Raw genomic sequence first — 14,170 nt, 5'->3', positions numbered from 1 at the left:
GGTTTTAAAGAGACCCAGAGAGCCGTGGAGGTTGGCCTCTTTGGTGATGGAAGCATTCATATATATATACACACACACAAGCACATATGAATGTGTGTGTGTACATATATATGTATAATTATATGTATTTACATATACATAAATATAAACATACATAAAATTGCTTTTTAAAATGTAATTCTTGGGATGCCTTACTGGCTGAGTTGGTAGAGCATTATTAGGCTCTTGATCTCGGGGTTATGAGTTCAAGCCCCATATTGGGCATGGAGCCTATTTAAAAAAAAAGAATAAAATACTCAGTGCTGGTAAAAACTAGTTTTGTGATAGAAAATTAGTTCTATTCATGGGAGGCGATAGGAAGATGGTGGAGGAGTAGGGGACCCCTTTTTCAGCCGGACCCCTGAGTCGAGTTGGGTAGGTACCAGCCTGAACATCCACGGAATCAGCCTGAGACACAGGAAGATACATCTGCATCTCTACAAATGAACATCTCCAGCACTGAGTATTGAGGTACGAAGTGGGGAGCTGTGAAACTGCGCACAGATATCGGAAGATAAATGGAAGGGGGAGGGAGCCGCCGTGTTCAGGCACCGGGATGCGGTAGCCACCTGCATGGGGGAGCGCGCGGACTCGCGGACAGCACCCGAGAGAGAACAGACTGGGACCGTGAGCGGGGAGCACGCGCCACCAGACTTCTCACAGAGCTCCAGTGTGCTCACTTGAACCAGACTGAGACCGGGAGCGCACGGGGGCGGCTGGCAGCTGGAGGTGTTAGAAACACAAAGGACAGAGATGCACTGGCCCTGGAAGTGAGGGCTGGGACGCTGGGTGTGGGGCGCACATCCCGGGACACTGCACGGTTGAGCAGCACCAACAGAAACAGAGTTAAAGTGGCCAGAACATCAGTGGAGAATGGTCCGCGATCCCTCTGTTCTGAGACAGAGGCTGAGATTCGGCCACTGCTGCTCTGACTCTCAGAAGAGGCATAGCAAACTGCCAGGGAAGCCGCCAGAGAACAAAAACCTGGAAATACCGGCTCACAGTGTGCCCATTCCCATCCCCCCTCGCAGGGGACACGGAGACTCTACCCAAACAGGGTTGCCTGAGTATTGGCGTGGCAGGCCCCTCCCCCAGAAGGCAGGCTGAAAAATCAAGAAGCCCACATCCCTAAGATCCCTATAAAACAAGGGCGCACGGCCTGGATACCGGTCAATAATTTGGGCTCTGGACAACCCCGCAACCTCTCCTCATCAGAATGATGAGAAGGAGAAATCCCCCCCCAGCAAAAAGACAATGAGTCTGTGGTCTCTGCCACAGAACTAATGGATATGGATATAACCAAATTATCAGAAATGGAATTCAGAGTAACAATGGTCAAGATGATGTGTAGACTTGAAAAAAGTATTAATGAAAATGTTAATGAGAATATAGAATCTCTAAGGGCAGAAATGAGAGCGAATCAGGCAGAAATTAAAAATTCTATGAGCCAACTGCTGTCAAACTAGAGGCTCTGATGGCCAGGGTCACTAAGGCAGAAGAACGTATTAGCGAATTGGAGGATGGGTTAGTAGAAGAAAAAGCGAAAATAGAATCTGGACTTAAAAAAATCCATGCCCATGAATGTAGGTTATGGGAGATCACTGACTCAATGAAAAGATCCAATGTCAGAATCATCAGCATCCCCGAGGGAGTGGAGAAAAACAGAGGTCTAGAAGAGATATTTGAACAAACTGTAGCTGAAAACTTCCCTAATCTAGCAAGGGAAACAAGCATTCGTGTCCAAGAGGCACAGAGGACCCCATCCAAGCTCAACCACGACAGACCTACGCCACGTCACGTCACAGTGGAATTCGCAAATATTAGATCCAAGGATACAGTATTGAAAGTGGCCAGGGCAAAGAAATCTCTCACATACCAAGGCAAAGGTATCAGAATTATGTCAGACCTGTTTACACAGACCTGGAATGAGAGAAAGGGTTGGGGGGGGCATTTTTAAAGCTCTTCAGAGAAAAAACATGCAGCCAAGGATCCTTTATCCAGCAAGGCTGTCATTCAGAATTGATGGAGAAATAGAGACCTTCCAGAATCGCCAGTCATTGACCAATTTTGTAACCAGGAAACCAGCCCTACAGGAGATATTAAGGGGGGTTCTATAAAGGTAAAAAGGCCCCAAGAGTGATACAGAACGGAAAGTCACAATCTATAGAAACAAAGACTTTACTGGCAACATGGCATCATTAAAATCATATCTCTCAATACTCAGTCTCAACGTAAATGGCCTCAATGCTCCCATAAAACGCCACAGGGTTGCAGACTGGATAAAAAGAAATGACCCATCCATTTGCTGTCTACAAGAGACTCATTTTGAACCCAAAGACACATTCAGACTGAAAGTAAAGGGATGGAATACCATCTTTCACGCAAATGGACCTCAAAAGAAAGCTGGGGTAGCAATTCTTATATCAGATAGATTGGATTTTAAACTAAAGACTATAGTTAGAGACACAGAAGGGCACTATATTATTCTTAAAGAATGTATCCAACAAGTGGAGATGACAATTATAAATATATATGTCCCCAACAGGGGAGCAGCAAGATACACAAGCCAACTCTTAACCAGAATAAAGAGACATATAGATAAAAATACATTAATAGTAGGGGACCTCAACACCCCACTATCAGAAATAGAACACCCTTGCAAAAACTCAACAAAGAAACAAAGGTTTTGAATGTCATACTCGACGAGTTGGACCTCATAGATATATATAGAACACTAAACCCCAGAACCAAAGAATACTCATTCTATTCAAATGCCCATGGAACATTCTCAAGAATAGATCATGCTCTGGGACACAAAACAGGTCTCAGCCAATACCAAAAGATTGAAATTATCCCCTGCATATTCTCAGACCACAACGCTCTGAAATTGGAACTCAACCACAAGGAAAAACCTGGAAGAAACTCAAACACTTGGAGGCTAAGAACCATCCTGCTCAAGAATGACTCGATAAACCAGGAAATCAAAAAACAAATTAAACAATTTATGGAGACCAACGAGAATGAATACACAACGGTCCAAAACCTATGGGATACTGCAAAGGCAGTCCTAAGGGGGAAATACATAGCCATCCAAGCCTCACTCAAAAGAATAGAAAAATCTAAAATGCAGTTTCTATATTCTCACCTCAAGAAACTGGAACAGCAACAGAGGGACAGGCCTAACCCACTGACAAGGAAGGAGTTGACCAAGATTAGAGCAGAAATCAATGAATTAGAAACCAGGAGTACAGTATAGCAGATCAACAGAACAAGAAGCTGGTTCTTTGAGAGAATTAATAAAATTGACAAACCTCTGGCAAGACTTATCCAAAAGAATAGAGAAAGGACCCAAATAAATAAAATTATGAATGAAAAAGNATTAGAGCAGAAATCAATGAATTAGAGACCAGAACCACAGTAGAGCAGATCAACAGGACTAGAAGCTGGTTCTTTGAGAGAATCCATAAAATTGATAGACCACTGGCAAAACTTGTCCAAAAACAAAGAGAAAGGACTGAGATTATTAAAATTATGACTGAAAAGGGAGAGGTCACGACCAGCACCATTGAAATTGCAAGGATTATTAGAAACTTTTATCAACAGCTATATGCCAAAAAACTAAACAATCTGGAAGAGATGGAGGCCTTCCTGGAAACCTATAAACTACCAAGACTGAAACAGGAAGAAATAGATTTCTTAAATAGGCCAATTAACTATGAAGAAATTGAGTCAGTGATAAACAACCTTCCAAATAATAAAACTCCAGGCCCAGACGGTTTTCCTGGGGAATTCTACCAAACATTCAAAGAAGAAATAATACCTATTCTCCTAAAGCTATTTCAAAAAATAGAAACAGAAGGAAAGCTACCAAACTCATTCTATGAGGCTAATATTACCTTGATCCCCAAACCAGGCAAAGACCCCCTCAAAAAGGAGAATTACAGACCGATTTCTCTAATGAATATGGATGCCAAAATCCTCAACAAGATCCTTGCTAATAGAATCCAACAGTACATTAAAAGGATTATCCATCATGACCAAGTGGGATTCATACCTGGGATGCAAGCATGGTTCAACACTCGCAAATCAATCAATGTGATACATCATATCAACAAGAAAAGACTCAAGAACCATATGATCCTCTCAATTGATGCAGAAAAAGCATTTGACAAAATACAGCATCCTTTCCTGATTAAAACCCTTCAGAGTGTAGGAATAGAGGGTACATTTCTCAATCTCATAAAAGCCATCTATGAAAAGCCTACTGCAAGCATTATTCTCAATGGGGAAAAGCTGGAAGCCTTTCCCTTAAGATCAGGAACACGACAAGGATGCCCACTCTCGCCACTATTATTCAACATAGTACTAGAAGTCCTTGCAACAGCAATCAGAAGACAAAAAGGGATCAAAGGTATCCAAATCGGCAAAGAAGAAGTCAAACTGTCTCTCTTTGCAGATGACATGATACTCTATATGGAAAACCCAAAGGAATCCACTCCCAAACTATTAGAAGTTATAGAACAATTCAGTAAGGTGGCAGGATACAAAATCAATGCCCAGAAATCAGTTGCATTTCTATACACGAATAACGAGACTGAAGAAAGAGAAATTAGGGAATCCATCCCATTTACAATAACACCAAAAACCATGCGTTACCTTGGAATTAACTTAACCAGAGACGTAAAGGACCTATATGCTAGAAACTATAGATCACTTTTGAAAGATATTGAGGAAGACATAAAAAGATGGAAAAATATTCCATGCTCATGGATTGGAAGAATTAACATAGTTAAAATGTCCATACTACCCAGAGCAATCTACACTTTCAATGCTATCCCGATCAAAATACCGAGGACATTTTTCAAAGAACTGGAACAAATAGTCCTTAAATTTGTATGGAACCAGAAAAGGCCCCGAATCTCCAAGGAACTGTTGAAAAGGAAAAACAAAGCTGGGGGCATCACAATGCCGGATTTCGAGCTGTACTACAAAGCTGTGATCACAAAGACAGCATGGTACTGGCACAAAAACAGACACATCGACCAATGGAACAGAATAGAGAACCCAGAAATGGACCCTCGGCTCTTTGGGCAACTAATCTTTGATAAAGCAGGAAAAAACATCCGGTGGAAAAAAGACAGTCTCTTCAATAAATGGTGCTGGGAAAATTGGACAGCTACATGCAAAAGAATGAAACTTGACCACTCTCTCACACCATACACAAAAATAAACTCCAAATGGATGAAAGACCTCAATGTGAGACAGGAATCCATCAAAATTCTAGAGGAGAACATAGGCAACAACTTCTATGACATCGGCCAGAGCAACCTTTTTCACGACACATCTCCAAAGGCAAGAGAAATAAAAGATAAAATGAACTTATGGGACTTTATCAGGATAAAGAGCTTCTGCACAGCCAAGGAAACAGTCAAAAAAACTAAGAGACAGCCCACGGAATGGGAGAATATATTTGCAAAGGACACCACAGATAAAGGACTGGTATCCAAGATCTACAAAGAACTTCTCAAACTCAATACACGAGAAACAAATAAACAAATCATAAAATGGGCAGAAGATATGAACAGACACTTTTCCAATGAAGACATACAAATGGCTAACAGACACATGAAAAAATGTTCAAAATCATTAGCCATCAGGGAAATTCAAATCAAAACCACACTGAGATACCACCTTACGCCAGTTAGAATGGCAAAGATAGACAAGGCAAGAAACAACAATTGTTGGAGAGGATGTGGAGAAAGGGGATCCCTCCTACATTGTTGGTGGGAATGCAAGTTGGTACAGCCACTCTGGAAAACAGTGTGGAGGTCCCTTAAAAAGTTAAAAATTGAACTACCCTATGACCCAGCCATTGCACTACTGGGTGTTTACCCCAAAGATACAGACGTAGTAAAGAGAAGGGCCATATGCACCCCAATGTTCATAGCTGCATTGTCCACAATAGCCAAATCATGGAAGGAGCCGAGATGCCCTTCAACAGATGACTGGATTAAGAAGCTGTGGTCCATATATACAATGGAATATTACTCAGCTATCAGAAAGAACGAATTCTCAACATTTGCTGCAACATGGACGGCACTGGAGGAGATAATGCTAAGTGAAATTAAGTCAAGCAGAGAAAGACAATTATCATATGATTTCTCTCATCTATGGAACATAAGAACTAGAAAGATCGGTAGGGGAAGAAAAGGATAAAGAAAGGGGGGTAATCAGAAGGGGGGAATGACGCATGAGAGACTATGGACTCTGGGAAACAAACTGAGGGCTTCAGAGGGGAGGGGGGTGGGGGAATGGGATAGGCTGGTGATGGGTGGTGGGGAGGGCACATATTGCATGGTGCACTGGGTGTTATACGCAACTAACGAATCATTGAATTTTGCATCAGAAACCAGGGATGTACTGTATGATGACTAACATAATACAATAAAAAAACATTAAAAAAAAATAAACCTTAAAAAAAATAGAAAATTAGTTCATTCATGAATTGTTTATTCTCCTGGGAACTTAAGGAAATAATTCAGTAGAAGCAAAAAGGTATGTGCATGAAAATGTTTACTTCAGCATGAAGTAAATATGAAAATACATGAAAAATGAAAAAACATGAAAATAATTTAAATGTCAAACATAGGGGAATTAATCAAATTTTGGGATAGTGACACAATAAAATGTGAGTCAATCATTTCATATTCCAACCATGGACTCCCGCACCTGGCCAAGATGGAGTAACAAGAGCTGGATTTACTTTCCCAGCTTGAACACCTACAACAGAAAAATATATGAAACAACGGTTTCCAAACACTGGAAGACAAGCAGGACAGGACAGTGAACCCTGAGAGAGAGAAAACTAATGAGGTGAACTCTATGATCATTCCAGTTCCCACATGGGGAGAGTTTGCAGGCTGGCCCAGGAGACAGAGTGGAGAGCTAGAGGAGGCCACAGTAGAAAAGAAATGGAGAAGGGAGGCTTGCACAGAGAACTTCAGAAATCTGCAGAGGGTATCCCCAGTCTTTATCTGAATATTGGTCAGAGCGTGTGTGTGAGGAATGTACCCAAAGCTGGGGAAAGAAACACCTGATAGGAACATGAGGAATCTCTGATGCTCACCCCACTGTGTCATTGTAATGCATTCTCCCTTTTATATACCGTGGAATGCAATTTGTTAAAACTGTGTCAAGAATTTCTACATCTATGTATGAAGGACATATGATCTCTAGTTTTATTTCCAAGTAATGCCTTTTTTTGGTGTTGGTATCAAGACAATGTTTGCTTTATAGAATGGTATTACTTCTTTCTTAAATATTAAGTAAAAATTGCCAATGAAGCCTTCTGTGCCTGGAGTTTTCTTTGTGGAAAGGTTTCCAAGTATAATTTATTTAACAGAGTTACGGTGATTCAGATAGTCTTTTTCTTCTTGAGTGAGCTTTGGTAGTTTGAGCACTTTCAAGGAATTTGTCCATTATCTAAGTTGTTGAATTTATTGGTGAATTTAATGCAAAGTGTGCAAAGAACAAAAAAAATCATAGGTAGGAAAGACAACAGAAATCAGTTAAGTGGAAACAAAAATATAGAGGAAAACCCAATGAAACCAAAATCTGCTCCTTTGAGAAGATCAATAAAATCAATAAACCTCTGACAGAGTGAACCAGAAAAAAAGTGAGAAGACACAGATTATCAAAGTCAGGAATGAAAGAGGATATATAACTACAGATCCTAGAGACATTAAAAGGATAATAAAAGAATATTATGAACATTTTATGCCAATAAGTTCCACAATGCATAAAAAGAACAATACCATCGTGACCAAGTGGGACTCGATCTGCAGATCTGCAGATCATGACCTGAGCTGAAGGCAGGTGCTTAACCAACTGAGCCACCCAGGCACCCCTAAAAAAACATCTTAATGATGAAAGACTGAATGCCATACCCCTAAGAACTGGAAACAAGTAAAGGATGCAATATATTTTCAAAATCCCAGAAGGATTTCTGGAGAAACTGACAATCTGATTCCAAAACTTAAATGAATGAGCAAAAGAACTGGAATACTCAAAATAATTTTGAAAAAGCAAAAAGCTAGAGAACTCACACTACCTGATTTCAATACTTACTATAAAACTACAGTACAGTGTGGCATTGGCAAAACAACAGACATACAGAACAATAGAAGAGAATAGATATTCAGAAATAAAGCCATACATATTGCTAATTAATGTTATGGGTTGAATTGTGTTCCCCCAAAAAGATATGTTGATGTCCCAACCCCCAATACTTCAGAATATGACCTTATTTGGAAATTGGGTCTTTGTAATTTAACCAACTTAAGAGGACATCATTAAGGTGAGCCCTAATTCCAGTTCCCACGTGGGAACTGGAAGGGGAAATTTGGACATAGACATATACAGAGGGAAGACAATGGTTAGAGACACTGGGAGAATACCATGGGAAGCAGAGACTGGAACTATGCCGTAACAAGCCAGGAATATCTGGGATTACCCGAAGCTGGAAGAGGCAAGGAAAGATCTTTCTTCTACAGGTTTCAGAGTGAGCAAGGCCCTGATGACACTTTAAGACTTCTGGCCTCGGGGTGCCTGGGTGGCGCAGTCGTTAAGCGTCTGCCTTCGGCTCAGGGCGTGATCCCAGCGTTCTGGGATCGAGCCCCATCAGGCTCCTCCGCTGGGAGCCTACTTCTTCCTCTCCCACTCCCCCTGCTTTGTGTTCCCTCTCTCGCTGGCTGTTTCTCTCTGTCAAATTAATAAATAAAATCTTAAAAAAAAAAAAAACGACTTCTGGCCTCTAAAACTGTGAGAGAATATTATTGTCATTCTGAATCATCCAGTCTGTGATACTTTACAATGGCAGCCCTAGAAATGATTACAATTAATTTTCAGCAAAAATATAAAGGCAAAACAAGGGAGAAAAGATAGTCATTTCAACAAATGGTCCTAGAATAGCTATTTGCAAAAAAAAATTAACTTTAACTCACACCATATACAAAAAATTAACTCAAAATGGATCACAGGTCTAAATGTAAAACCTAACACTAAAACTTCTATTTTTTAAAAGATTTATTTATTTGTTTGTTTATTATTTTAGAGAGAGAGAGACAGACAGAGAGAGGGTGGAGGGGCAGAGAGAATCTCAAGCAGACTCTGCACTGAGCATGGAGCCCACTGCAGGACTTGATCTCACCACGATGAGATCAAGACCTGAGCTGAAGCCAAGAGTCAGACACTCAACCATGCCACCCAGGTGCCCCTAATTTTTTTTTTAAGTAAGCTCTAAGCCCAATGTAGGGCTCAAACTTGTGACCCTGAAATGAGGAATTACATACTCTATCAACTGAGCCAGCCAGGTTCTCTGAACACTGAAACTTCTAGAAGAAAACACAGGAAAAAATGTGACCTTGGTTAGGCAAAGATTACTTAGATTTTACACTAAAAGCATGATATATAAATGAAAAATATTGATAAATTGGACTTTATCAAATCAAAGCCACAGATGGTAAATATTTTTAAGTCACATATCTGATAAGGGACATGTATCCAGAATATTATGAATTCTCAAAACTCAGTAAGCAAAAAAACAACCCAGTTTACAAAGGGAGGAGGGTAAAGATTCAAATAGAAACATTTTCAGCAGTGCTCGGCTGGCTCTGGAAGAGCGTGACTCTTGATCTCCAGGTTGTGAGTTTGAGCCCCACAATGGGTGTAGAGATTATTTAAATGAATAGATAAAAAGAAACATTTTCAAATTAGATATACAGATGACAAGTGTGCAGAAATATACTCAACATCATTTAGTCACTAGGGAAATGCAAATTAAAACCACAATGAGATATTACCACACACACATTAAATAGTTAAAATAAAAGCCAAACACTACCACCAACAAAACCTAACGACACCAAGTGCTGATGAGGATGCAGAGCCACTACGACTCTCCTACTTGCTGGTAGGAGTGCAAAATCGTACAGCGATTCTGGAAGAGAGTCTGGAAGTTTTCTATAAAGTTAAACATAACTTATCATATAACCCAACAATCCTACTCCTAGGTGTATTTATTTAAGTGAAACGAAAACTTCAGTTTACCCCAAAAATCTGTATGTAAATGTTTATAGCAGCTTTATCCATAACCGCCAAAATCTGAAAACAACCCAAATGTCCTTTAACCGATAAATGGATAAAGAGCTGTGATATATCCATATAATGATTACTAATCAGTTAAAACAAACAAACAAACAACAAAACCCAAAGAAACAACTACTGACACATTTAACGACACAGATGAATTTCAAATGTATTATGCTAAAGAAAAGAAGTCAGACTGAAAGAGACACATACTGCAGGATTCCATCTTTAGGGCACCCCGGATAAAGCAAACTAGAGGTACAGAATACAGACCACTAGTTTCTACAGGATGGGGGTAGGAGGAAGAGTTAACTACTTAGCTATACAGGGTAATCTTGGGAGGTGAGAGGACTGTTCTATATCTTGATAGTTGGTAATTACATGACAGTATGTATTTGTCAGAGCTTGCAGAACTGCACACTAAAAGGAGTGAATTTTATATGTAAATTATACCTTAAAAAATAAAAGAAGAAAAGAAACATTATGCTTAGTGAAAGAAGCCAGAAACAGAGTATAAAAATTCCAATTGTGGGGAATAAAGAAATATGTATACTATTTTTATTTAACATTAAGTGAAAACAGAAATGCATAAATCCTTCAGTCATTCACTCCCCAAATATTTCCCCAACACATATTATGTGCTAGGCCAACAGTGACTTACAATCTAGAGGGGAAAATCAAACAGAAAACAAACAGATGGACAAATAAATGAGAATTCCTGAGTGTGGGAGGTACTCTGAATAATACAAAAGGCTGATGTGATATAGAATTCAGGGAAGGAATCTCTGAAGTACTACTTGGGCTGATACCTGAAGGACAGGAAACCAGCCCTGGAAATCTAGGAGTAGAGTGTCATGGACAGAAGAATGACAAATTCAAACACTCTGCTCTGATGTGGGTAAAGGCTTGGAGGAACAGAAATAAGCCCAGTATAATTGAAACACAATGAACAAGAGAGGCAATGGTAAGAGGAAATGGGAAAGGTAGAGGCACCCAGATCACTAAGGGGTCACAGTGAAGGATTTAGATTTTAAGGACAGTGGGAATTCACAAAGGGCCCTAGATGTGGCTGTTGTGTGGCAAATGGCTTATAGAGAGACAAGCGTAGATGTAGGGAGACAAGTGCAGAAGGGCAAGATTAGGAAACAGATGATGAGAGTGGTGACAGTGGAGGTGGAGATGAAGAGAAGTGAATGGACTCAGAATAGAATCAGAGGAAGAACCAACAGGCCTTACTACTGGGCAGGATGTGATGAACAAAGAAAGGGAGCAAGCAAAAGTGAGGCCTAGGTTTCTGGTCTGAATCCTGGGATTATGAGGATGCCATTCACTTATTATACAGAGGAGAGTGGAAAAGAAACAGGTTTGAAGGAAGAAGAGATTACGAGTTGAGGGATAATGTAAGTATTTCTCAGATATCCAATTGGAGACAATAAGTAGGTGACTGGATATAAAAGTGTACATCTTCAGGGAACTGTCAGAACTAAAGAGATAAATTTGGGAGTCTTTCATTCATCTAGCCAACCAACAAATTTTTTTGAGCAACTACTACGTGCCAGACACTGTTCCATGTGCTTGGGAGTGAACAAGTGCTAGCATATAAAACAAGACAGACAGAATTCTTGCTCCCGCGAACCTGCAGTTTCCTCACCTGTAAAAGGGGTTGACAAATGAGAAAATGTAAAGAAATACTTATCACAATACCTGGCACATATGTGGTTACTAAATGCCAACTATTAATATTAGTGACAGAAAACAGACAATAAGTAAATAAATGAATAAAGTAATTTCAGAGTAATAGTATATACTATGAAGAAAATAACACAGACTAACAAGTTTCAGAGTAACACAAAGGGGCAGAAGAGCTACTTTTGATAGGTGGTCAGAGAAGGCCTGAGGAAATGACATTTCAGCTGACACCACAGAGATGACAAGGAACCGGCTCTGCAGAGACCTTGAAGGACAGCCCAAGCAGAAGAAATGGCTTATGCAAGGGTCTTAAAAAACAAGAGTTTATTACACTGAAGAAGTACCAGGCCAGTGTGTTGGAGGTAGAGTGATGAGGGGAACATAGCAGACAGCATTAGAGAGGCAGGCAGGAACTAGCCTACAGAGGGCCTACCACCCATGGCAAAAATGCTGGATTTTATTTTAATGGGAAGCAACTGGAGAGCTTTGAGCAGGGGCATGACACAGTCTGACTTAGGTTTAAAGAAATCACGTTGGCTACTGTGTGAAGAATGAACTACAGATGGGTTAAGGATGGAAACTATCACAGTTGTCCAGGTGAGAGACAATATCTCTGACTAAAATAGTTGAGGTGGTGACAACTAACTAGATTCTGGATATAATCTGGAGGTACAGAGGTGGATAACAGAAATAGAGAATAAAGGAGGAAATCAATGATGACTTCTGGATTTTGTGTATTAGCGAAGATGAGGGAAGACTCGGGGGAGAGCAAGTTTCAGGGTTAGGAATCAAGAGATCAGCTTTGGTCATGCTAAGTTGGGATGCCTATTAGACCTCTAAGTGGAGATGTCAAATAGACAATTGTATATATGAATATAAAGTTCACAGAGAACTATATCTGGGAATCATTAGGACTAGATGTCATGGCCAAGCAGAGAATGAAGAATAAGGGGGCTAGAACCAAATCTTGGAACATTCCAATACTTAGAGGTTAGGCAGGAAAAGGAACAGGAAATAAAATTTGAGGGGTGGCCAGTGTAGTAGAAGGAACACTAGTAGTGTGTAGAGCTGCAGAAATCAAGAGGAGGTGATCGTCAGTGCCGTGTACCACCTGGAGGTCAAGTGATGTAAGGACAGAGAATGGGTTGGTGGTTCTGCAAGCTGGAGGTTTTTGGTAATCTTGACAAGAGTTTTAAGTTTTAATGTGAAGGTGAAAGTCCAACTGGAGTGAGCTGGAGAGAGGACAGCAAAGTGGAATCATCAGCATCAAGATAGTACATGATTTTATCCATTTAAAATAAAATAGCTACCTGCTGAAGGTACCATAAAAAAGTATATTGCTGGGTTAGGTGGTAGGAGTATGGGGCTTTTTGGTCTCAATTTTTAATATTTTCTTTTTTGAAAAAATAGAGGTACTGCTTAAAAATAATTATATCACACAAAACTTGTATCTGAACATTTATAGCAACATTATTTATAAAAGCCCAAAGTGTAAATAATCCAAATGTCCATCAACGGATGCATGGATAAACAAAATGGATATATCCACGCAATGGAACATTACTCAGCCATAAAAAGAAATGAAGTACCGATAGAGGCTACAACATGAAACTTGAAAACATGCTCAGTGGAAGAATCCAGTCACCAGTCACAAAAGACCATGTACTGTATGATTCCATTGATATGAAATGCCCAGTATAGGCAAATCCATAGAGATAGGAAGTAGATTAGTGGTTGCCAGGGGCTGGAGGGAGGGGTAAATGGGGAGTGACTGCTAGTGACTGGGGGTTTTCTTTTGGGGGTGATGAAAATATTCTGGAATTAGACAACAGTGATGGTTGCACGTCACAGTAAATATACTAAAAACCTCTGAAAAGGGTGACTTTTAGGGCACCTGGCTGGCTCAGTAGGTGAAGCATGTGACTCTTGGTCTCAGGATTATGAGTTCAAGCCCCATGCTGCATGTAGAAATTACTTAAAAACCAAAATCTTTTTTAAAAAGTGACTTTTATGGTAAATAAATTATATCTCAATTTTTAAAATTACAGTTTTGTATAGTGGAACACTGAGGACCAAGGAAGTGTCCTCCATGAGCTCTTTCTGAGGTTCACAAACGGAGCCCCGAACTTACAGCAGCTCTGTAGCTTCTCTAAATCTTGCCCTCTTCTTCCTCCAACAGAAATACTACTTATTACCTCAAATATCCATCTCTGCAGGGTTTACACAAAACCATAAAAAGCAAAAATGAAAAAAAAGGTGCAAACTATTAGAAATAGCTTATCTATAACTGTGAAAA

The 14,170-nt window shown here is 40.0% G+C and overlaps 1 protein-coding gene across 4 annotated transcripts in view; it reads right to left on the bottom strand.

Moving 5' to 3' along the window:
- The window catches only part of SGSM3 (small G protein signaling modulator 3), a 53,438-nt gene that overhangs the window by 17,885 nt on the left and 21,383 nt on the right, over positions 1-14,170 (bottom strand). The gene's annotated exons all lie outside the window — the stretch shown is intronic.

The sequence above is a fragment of the Ailuropoda melanoleuca genome, chromosome 15, assembly GCF_002007445.2.
Source record: "Ailuropoda melanoleuca isolate Jingjing chromosome 15, ASM200744v2, whole genome shotgun sequence".
Lineage (NCBI taxonomy): Eukaryota > Metazoa > Chordata > Mammalia > Carnivora > Ursidae > Ailuropoda > Ailuropoda melanoleuca.
Note: the sequence above shows the minus strand (reverse complement) of the source record. Positions and strands in the feature narration are given on the sequence as shown.